Raw genomic sequence first — 9,732 nt, 5'->3', positions numbered from 1 at the left:
TCTTGAGGAGCAGAGGCAGGTGGATCCCTTTGAGTTCAAGGCTAGCATGGACTATATACTAGATTCCAAGAGCTACATGAGACTGTGAGATCCTATATCAAAAAACAACAGCAACAACAAAACCCCATTCTCAGTCTGCATAATGCAAGATTCATCCTTAGAAGTAGATCAAGACTGTACACTGTAGGCTGTATCTCCCCAAAAGGCTAATGGAAAATGGGAAGAGAATGTTCAAAAACAAATTACTACTAAACTTTGAGTAACATTATGTTAAATTTATCACAGAACTCATAGTTAATATACCATAACAAGCCCAACACAAGCTACCAGTGAGGTGCTGTTTAGTATTTCCAGCAGCAAACAGAAGACTGCACTGGCTACCCCGGCCTAGAAACAGACTACTGGCTTATGATGGAAGTACTGATCTGATAAGGTCTTAATCAGAAATCCCCAACAACTATGCATTGGGCTCTTAGGCAAGTACAGACGTCTAAGTTTGGCAACATAGCCAAACAAAATCTATTTTCACATTGTACTACCAAGGTAATACTATTTATCAACCATCATGAACTTATAAGACAGAATTGGGGTTTTTACTTTTTAGTGACCGAAAGAAGGGATGGGGTACTAGGCGAGGAATCTTCAGAGTATTATGGTAAATATAGATGGAGAAAGGAAACCTCCAGGCCAAACTCTACAAAGTAACATGTTCATGACTTGCACACGTCCATATTTGGCTGGTTTTTGCACATGAAGAGAAACAGGGCTTTTAAGAGTCATCAACAGTGGCTGCAATCTAAGTGTACCCATGCTAATGTTGGTTTGCTTATTTAAAAAAAAACAAAACAAAACAAAAAAACACTAACACTACTAGGAGAGGACGGAAGTGGAGGAAGATGACCAGGTGAAAAACAAAAATCAAGAAAACATTCCTAAGCAGCTTTAGGTGAGGTAGGATTTTCCTTTCAGAAATTTACATGGGTATGTATTCCTTATCTTTGAATTTTCTTTCCTTAGTATCTATGAATAATTGGTTTAAAAAGAGAAAACAATACATACAAAGTGCCCAAAATGATTTAGGTACATGGTTAAAGGACCTGAAGATAAATAATGTTTCAGTTCCAAGAAAGTATTGACTCTTGTCTATTTATTTACTTGATGAAAAAAAGTCTAATGATGTATGACAATCTGGGAAGTTGCAAAGATACTTATGGGCAGCCTATGCCATAACATTAGGACATAAACAATCCCTTGAAAGTGACTTGTTATAACAGTTACTAGGGAATTATCTTTCATAGTAGGCTTTATCTAGCTGGAAATTTACTAAATAAAATGACTTTAAAAGCTCACTTATTTATAAAATATGCCTCTATTGTGGATAATGTGCACAATAAACTTCTCATTATGAAGGAGAAAAGGGAAGAGCCCATGTTTAAGATCATGTTATGCTGCTAATCTCTTGTAAATTGTAAGCAAAATATCATCCCAAAATTCGCAGTTGATAAGTTCCCAAAGATATAGCTTAGTAAGGCCAGTGAGTTAAATGAAAACTGAGTTTAAAAGGTAAAATCAAAGCAAGATTGTACAATGTAGTATGTCTTGGTTGCAGATCACAGAAATGCATCACTAGCCATGTAGACTCACATACACTCATACACACACACTTGATGAAAGTGAAAAATGTACCACAACATAGCAATATGGTAACTTTAATCATGAAACTGATCTGATAGTTTGCATTAAGCATGTAAATTTTATTTATTTTTTGGTGGTTGTTCTTTGAGACAGGGTCTAGCTATGTGGTCCAGGCCAGCCATGAACTCATGATCCTCCTACTTCAGCTGGTGAGCATGGCATGTAAATTAATACGTACATACATACAAATTAATCATTCAAATTTTAATTCAAATTCTGACCTTTAAGGAAGATCATAAATCCTATCCTTTGTTCATTCTCATTTCCTATTTAAGCTTTGGCTAAATCTTCAACATACAATATAAACTATAGTATTATGAATAGATATGGATTAATACAACAGGTCCTTTGCTTTCATTAAAAAGTTATACATGCACTTCTTTGGCACCAGCGCTTTTTTTCCAAAGACTTTTCAGTTTGACAATTTCACTATCATCCATTGTTTCTCTGCCTAAATAAACAAAGTAGCTGGAAGCCCACATACTTACATCACGCTCTATTCACAAGAATGTAAATACAGGTATTGATTTAAATGAAAATAGCAAATACAATGCGAACTCTGTATTGATATTCTTCTGCCCTGATATTCTTCTCCCGTGGTAGAGGGACCATACCCCGCTGACCGTCCCCACCTCATCCTCCAATCTCAAATTCAAGTTGGAGCACAGTTTTTAAAAGGAGCGCTACAAGCATGGTCATGAGTTTAAGTCTGCTTAGGACACTTGCTTCGGAGATAAATGGATCCTTCGGGCACCACAGGTATGAGTATGATTGTAAAAGCAGGTGCAGATCACAAATGTAGGTACTAGTAAAGACAAGGAACCTGACTATCATCAGGGGATGGACAGCGCACCTCTGGCAGGTTGGAGAAAGCCTTTGGACTGATTCACGTAACCCTGAAGGGTGCTGAAAATCAAGACACAAGGCAGGAACAGGCAGGTGTTTCTTTTAGACAGAAAGAGTGCGATGCCAGAGGAGACACTTTAAACGCAGGTGGAGAGAATGAGGTAGAAAATACCAGTTAAGAGAAAGCAGAGAGACGCTGAAAGTCTTTCAAATTAGGCGCAGCCAGGGAAGCCAGCCCGAGGCCCAAGGCAACATCAGTCACATACACACCGACACAGTGGGCAACTGGAGAAACTGAGGCAGAGGACAACGGCAGGTCTCCAAACAAGACCAAGACAAAAACACAAGAGTGAAGAGAAACCGGCTTTGTAGGGAGGGGAGAGATCGCGCACAAGGGAGCAGCAGTAGCAAGGCTTGGAGACAGACACCCACCCAGACAGGGGGAACCGGTTTGGGCAGGGGTTCCTGGGGGTGGGGGGGTGGAAGGGTAGGGCCCGCGCGTGCGCCGTCTGCCCTCCGTGGCCGCTCCCCCACACCCAATCTCCGCTCCCCTCAGGGCTCGGCCGGTCAAGAGAGCCCCCCGCAATCCCCGGCCTGACCCCGCCCGGCGGGGAGAGAAGGCAGCCGGATTCTAACTGGGGCGGCGGGAGGATCCCCGCCTCCGGGAAAAGGAGAACAGGGTGAGAGGAGGGGAACGGCGACTGTACCGGACCTGCTGCCGCCGAGCGCCGTCAGGGAGGCTCCGCCGCCTGGGCCTCCCTGCCGCCCAGCCCCCTGCTCACGTGAAGTGGCTCCTTCCGCCCTCCGGCCCGCCCCCCGCCCCACTTCATAGGCCCCGCGTTCTCCCGCGAGGCGGAGTTTCCTTCCCGCAGCCCCACCCGGGCTCGGAGCCTGCCCCAGGATCCGCGCCTGCGCGCAGGGCTGAGCCTCAGCTAACACAACGACTGCGGCGGAGCGGTAGCTGGAGGACCAGGAGGCATCTCTCTCTGTGTCCACCTTTCTGAAGGAAGCCCTGTTTGCCAGGCAGCACTTAACGCCGACTCAACTCCCCCAACATTTACTGAGGCGCACAGAACCAAGGATTGTGATAGTTTATTTTATAAAAACATGTCTCTCAGTTTAGCTTTACCTCAAACTTGCGAAGATGTGACCGAACTCCATCTACAAATCAAACTTCAGACTCCATACAGTGACCGGGTTTCAGATACTGAGGAAAACTAGGAACGAATATGGTTGTTTCAGACTGTGACTCGAGGATGAGGATTTTATTTGAAAAGGTATTACAAGTTGAATACAAAGCAACAGCAACAAAGCGAAGTTTAAAGGTCCTGTCTGGGGCCGGGCGGTGGTGGCACAGGCCGGTGGTGGAGCAGGCCTTTAATACCAGCATGTTGGGAAGCAGAGGCATGCAGATTTATGAGTTCGAGGCCAGCCTGGTATACAGAGTGAGCGCCAGGACAGCCAGGGCTATACAGGAAAATCCTGTCTCGAAAATGCCAAAAATAAATAAATTAATAAATAATAAAATAAAGAAAGTCCTGTCCGGAATGAACACACAATGTAGCTGAGAACAAAACAGTGCAAGCTTTGTTGTTACTGAACCTAACATTTCATGCATTTACCCCGCAGCTAAACCCCAGACTTATTTTTAATTTTGAGGCAGGGTCTTCTGTCTGCCTTGAACTCACTTTGTATAGCATGCAAGCCTACATCCTCAAGTCTTGAGACCCTGAGTAGCTAGGATCACAGGTCTTTGCCGCTAGGCCAGGCACTGCTGCTACACAAGATATTACTAGACTGGTATGTTTTTTTTTTTTGTTTTTGGTTTTTCGAGACAGGGTTTCTCTGTATAGCCCAGGCTGTCCTGGAACTCACTTTGTAGACCAGGCTGGCTTCGAACTCAGAAATCCACCAGGCTCTGCCTCCCAAGTGCTGGGATTAAAGGCGTGCACCACCACGCCCCGTTTAGACTGGTATGTTATTTAGGAGATGGAGGGAGGAGGATCTAGAGTTTGAGGCTAGCCTAAGTTACATGAGGCTACAAGTCACAAGACTTAGTAATTTATACTTCTAAAGCCGTTTATTCTTTTTTCGTTTGTTTGTTTTTTGTTTTTGGAGACAGGGTTTCTCTGTGTAGCCCTGGCTGTCCTGGAACTCACTCTGTAGACCAGGCTGGCCTCGAACTCAGAAATCCGCCTGCCTCCGCTTCCCGTGTGCTGGGATTAAAGGCGTGCACCACCACGCCCGGCTGGCTTATTCTTTATTTGAACGTGGTACACTCTTTTCCTAGTGAGTCATTTACAATGTGAACCAGGAAAGCAATTAAAAAGAAGAAAACCTTTGCTGCTACAATTACCCTTTGTGTCTTGTTCTTCACAAAACACTTAGACTCCAGTGGGACAAGAATGATGCTTCCTTTTCCTTATACATGGGTGCATTTTTAAGTATACAAATAATATGAGAACGAAACTATAATCTCGTGCACTCCTAGCAAAATGTTTACTAGTTTGGTGGTCAACTTCCATGTATTTCTTGATTGATAAGTATAGTCAAAGTACATGTGTAAATTAAGTTTTCTTAAATAAAGCTATTATGTAATTAAAATGTTTGGAGAAAAAAATTAAAAAATAGAAACAAGTTAAAACAAATTAGGAATGTCACATTTCACCACCAATGCTAACATTTCAGTTTACAAGATCAATTTAATAATCCGATGTCTTTTTTTGACACAAGGCCTCACTGTAACTCAGGCTAGCTGCAAACTCTTGATCCTCCTGCCTCCATCTCCCAAATGCTGGAATAACATTCCAGTATAGTAGTATCATTTTTTAATTAATGACACCTACCTTTCTTCTGATTACTAGATTTAATTAATTGACCATCAGTTGCATCTAGTTATGTCTTTTAAGTGTTTTTAAAATGTGCAATTTGAAAAATGAATGGCTCTTTGCAGATAACTAAAAAAATGAAAGTAAAAAAATCCCTGGATTTGAGTATGGCTTCAAAAAGTCTGCACTAAGTTACTGAGTTTGTCTTCTAAACCCTGTATTTTTGCAAACTAGAAGCTGTATCAGAAGGTTCATTGAGTGTCACCTAGGCTGTTGTGCTAGACTTGTTTCCTGATACTAGATAACAATGCAATTTAGCACATAGTATCACTTATTGCACAGAGCATGGGATGCTGATTTAGTAAGGATGCTGTTTAGACGCTTCTTTTTTTCTCTCTGTATCTCATGTCTATCCAGCTAACCTCAAATTCAATTTAGCAGAGGATGATCTTGGGCCTCTGATCCTATTAACTCTACCTGCCAATGCTTGGGATTACAGGCATACACCCATACACCCAGTGTGATACATGGTGCGTGGTATCAACAGAGGGTGTTTTGCCTGCTAGGCAAGCACTCTACCACCTGGCTAACTTCTCAGCTCCTGCAGAGTCTTTGTATTGTTGCTCTTTTGAGACAGGGACACCATGTAACCAGAGTCCCTTTAAAATATAGACTTTAGTCTATTTTGGTGCCTACGAATGCCATTAAGTAACTTATTCACAGAAAACTAATTTGGGGTTTTTAAATATGCTTAGTTTTAACCAGCAGGTGGCTTTGAAACCTTATATTGTATGAGTACAGTGTATATGTAGAATTTGGGGCTGTTATGAGGTACAAGCCAGAACACTAAGATCTCTGAATGCTAAAAAAGAGGGAAATGCAGCTCTATCTATAGACAGAAAGGTGCCTTTTGCAGGGGCAGCAACAATATCATATTTGGGGTTTTCAAGAGAAAACTCTGGTAATACTAGTGGGCAAAACAGGAGGTAAGTAAAGTCTGGAGGCTGTTTAAGATCGAAAAAGGTAAATATAAGGAAGAAGGAACTACGGTATTTAACATACACCCCATCCAAACTTTCAAGCTTCCTGATTACTTTCTGTTGCTTGCTCAAATATGCCTTAGAAGTGCTCCAATCATTTTTGTGTGCACGGAGCATATATATGTGTACAAGAGTGTGTGTGTATATATATATATGAGACATGTGCTGTGGAGGACAGAGGACATAATATGTTGTTACTCAGGTACTGTGCACCTTTTTGAAACAGGGTCTCTCATTGTCCTGGTGTTCCCTGATGAGGATTCACTGTCTGGCTATCAAACTATAGGAATCCAGCAGATGCTATCTCCTCATCACTGGGAATCCAGGCATTCACTGTAAGGCTTGGCTTATTTGTGTAGGGATTGAACTTGGGTCCTTCTGCTTGTACACCAAACTCTTGAACAACTGGTGTGCCATCTACCCAACCCCATCAATGGGGGTTACTTTACTTCCATTGCTGTACTTTTCAAAGCCACAATTTTATCTTGGTTCCTTTTCATAATTTCTTTCTCTTTCATGATATTCTTATTTTGTTCATATAACTGCTTTCTTGATTTCATTCATGACTCCCAATTTTCTGAGTAACCACAACATAGTTGTTTTAAAGTCTTTGTCAAATGTGACTAAAAAATGCATGGGTCATTGGGTTTGATCAACACCAACACTTCATATTATTTTTAGATAATATTTCTTGGGGACAATTTGTGGACTTATGTTTTCCCCCTTTGGAATTGGCCATAACTTACTGTTTCTTTATAGGCTTCATGCTTTCTATATATTTATAAGGAAAAATGTATTTACTTTTATTTTTATGTGTTTTGCTTTTTGCCTGCATGAATGTTAAATGCACCACATGTGTGTCTGGTGCCTGCAGGGGCAAGAAGGAGGAGTCAGATCTCCTGAAACTAGAGTGTCCCAGTGAGAAAGCACCATGACCAAAGCAACTTGGGAAGGAAAGGGTTTATTTAGCTTACGCTTCCACATCACTGTACATCATTGAAGAAAGTCAGGACAGGAATTCAAACAGGGCAGGTGCCTGGAGTTAGGAGCTGATGCAGAGGCCAGAAGATATATGCTGCTTACTGACTTGTTTCCCATAGCTTGCTCAGCCTGCTTTCTTATAGAACCCACGAGCACCAGCCCAGGGGTAGCCCCACCCACCTCGGACCAGGTCCTCCGATATCAATCTTTAATTAAGAAAATGCCCTACAGACTTGCTTACAGCACCATCTTTTTTTTCTTTAATTATTTTTAAGTATATGAGTGGTCTATCTGCATGTACATCTGCATGCCAGAAAAGGGCATCAGATCTCATGGTTGTGAGCCACCATGTGGTTGCTTGGGAATTGAACTCTGGACCTCTGGAAGAACAGCCAGTGCTCTTAACCGTTGAACCATCTCTCCAGCCCCGTATAGTGTAATCTTATGGAGGCATCATTTTCTCAATTGAGGCTCCCTTCTTTCCAGTCTCTGTAGCTTGTGTCAAGTTGACATGAAATCATCACACAGAGTTATAGATGGTTGTATAAGGTACTATGTGCTGGGACCTGAACCTGGGCCCTCTCCTAGAGCAGCAAGTGCTCTTAAATTAACCATTGGGCAATCTCTCCAGCCCTGTTTTTTTTTTGTTTGTTTTGTTTTAAAAGACAGGATCTCACTATGTAACCTTGGCTGTCCTGGAAGTCTGTCATGGAGACCATGCTGCCAGATCTGCCTGCCTCTATCTCCCAAATCCTGGGATTAAAGGTGTGTAACACCACTCCCCGGCCTGCCTTGTGATATTTGAATATACTAAAAACTAAGACATTTGAGTCATATGTGGTTGTTATAGAAAGTCAAAGCCTCCTTCATCCTCATCCAGTTTTTATGTATATGGGTGGTAAGTCAGTCTGTGTGCTTAGTGACCCCCCATAGATCTTTGTTTCCAAATAGAGTAAAAAGGAAACAACATAGATGCTATTCCCTTAAAATTCCTAAAAGTTCTGTCAAAATATAGAGTTAAACAATGGTAGCTAGACTGTGTTTATACCTCAGTGACTAAAGCAAGCAAGGGGCATGCATAGACAAGGCCCTGGGCCAGTCCCCAACACTGAAAATAAAAAACTAGAAGAGTATTCATTTTCTGGCTGCTCTGGTCCGTCACATCCTGGTGGTCATGATACACTGAAAATTCTGAAACCAAGATAAGTCTTTCCAAAATAAAGCAAACAATTAGAATATTATATGTTCAATGATGGGTAGAATAGACATATGGAAGAAAAGTAAAGTGGGGAATTGAACATCACAAAAAAAACCCAACTATATTTAACATACATGTATGGACTATTCCATACAGTAACCACAGAATACACATTCTTTTTAAGCACTTATGAGAGTTACCAGAAGAGACAACATGCTAGTCCACAAAACAAGCCTCAATGTATTTTAAGTCCACATAAAGAGTCTTCTCAACATAACAAGATGAAGTTATAAATCAAGAAGAAACTTCACAAACATGTAGAAAAAAAAACAAAACAAACAATGGGTGAGAGGAAAAAAAAAGCCAAAGGCAATTATAAACTACCCAGAAATAAATATACCATACATACTAAAGTTTATAAGCTGTTGCTATGACAATCATCAGAGGGAAATTTAGTTGTAAGTCTACAGTTTAAAAAATACTTCAGAGGTGGGTGTGGTGGAGTAGAAGGTGCATATTTGTAATCCCAGTACTGGACAAATAGAGACAGGAGGGTTACTAATTCAAGGCTAAGCTCTAGCTAAATATTAAGATTAAGGCCAATCTGGACTAGACCTTGTTTCAAAATTCAAAAACACAATAAAAGAAACAAACCAACAATAACAAAACACTCAGATCAATAACCTAAAGCTTATACTTGAAGGATATACAAAATGTGTATGAGTGTGTATATTTGCATATACACGCACATATACATACAAGCAAGCTAGGCATGGTGGTGAATGGCTTTAATCTCAGCACTTGGGAGGCAGAGGTGGATCTCTGTAAGTTTGAGGCCAGCCTGGTTTATACAGTGAGCTATAGAACAACCAGCCAGGCTATAATAGAAACCCTGTCTCAAAACAAACAAAACAGAACAAAACAAAACAAAGAACCAAAACTAACACAAAAATTTTTTTTAATTATTAAAAAAAAAATGAAAAGGAGCAAGGGGAAAAAATAATCAACAAAAATTCTGAAAAAGACCTACAAAATTGACAAACCTTTAGCTAGACTAATGAAGAAAAGAGACAAAATACAAATAACTATAATAAGAAATGTAACTAGGCCGGGTGTGGTGGCGCACGCCTTTAATCCCAGCACT

At 41.1% G+C, this 9,732-nt stretch overlaps 1 protein-coding gene across 3 annotated transcripts in view; it reads right to left on the bottom strand.

The window, feature by feature from the left end:
* Rabgap1 (RAB GTPase activating protein 1) overlaps positions 1-9,732 on the bottom strand; it is a 125,300-nt gene that overhangs the window by 113,146 nt on the left and 2,422 nt on the right. Inside the window, exon 1 of one of the 3 annotated variants that reach the window (XM_021155633.2) lies at positions 3,254-3,329. The exons of the other annotated variants lie outside the window; for them this stretch is intronic. The gene's annotated coding sequence lies outside the window, so the exon portion shown is untranslated. Of the gene's footprint in view, positions 1-3,253; positions 3,330-9,732 lie in introns of those variants that run through there. 3 annotated transcript variants of the gene reach the window in all.

This window comes from Mus caroli, chromosome 2 (assembly GCF_900094665.2).
Source record: "Mus caroli chromosome 2, CAROLI_EIJ_v1.1, whole genome shotgun sequence".
Classification (NCBI taxonomy): Eukaryota; Metazoa; Chordata; class Mammalia; order Rodentia; family Muridae; genus Mus; species Mus caroli.
The sequence above is the reverse complement of the archived record's forward strand: the minus strand, read 5'-3'. Positions and strand labels throughout refer to the sequence as shown.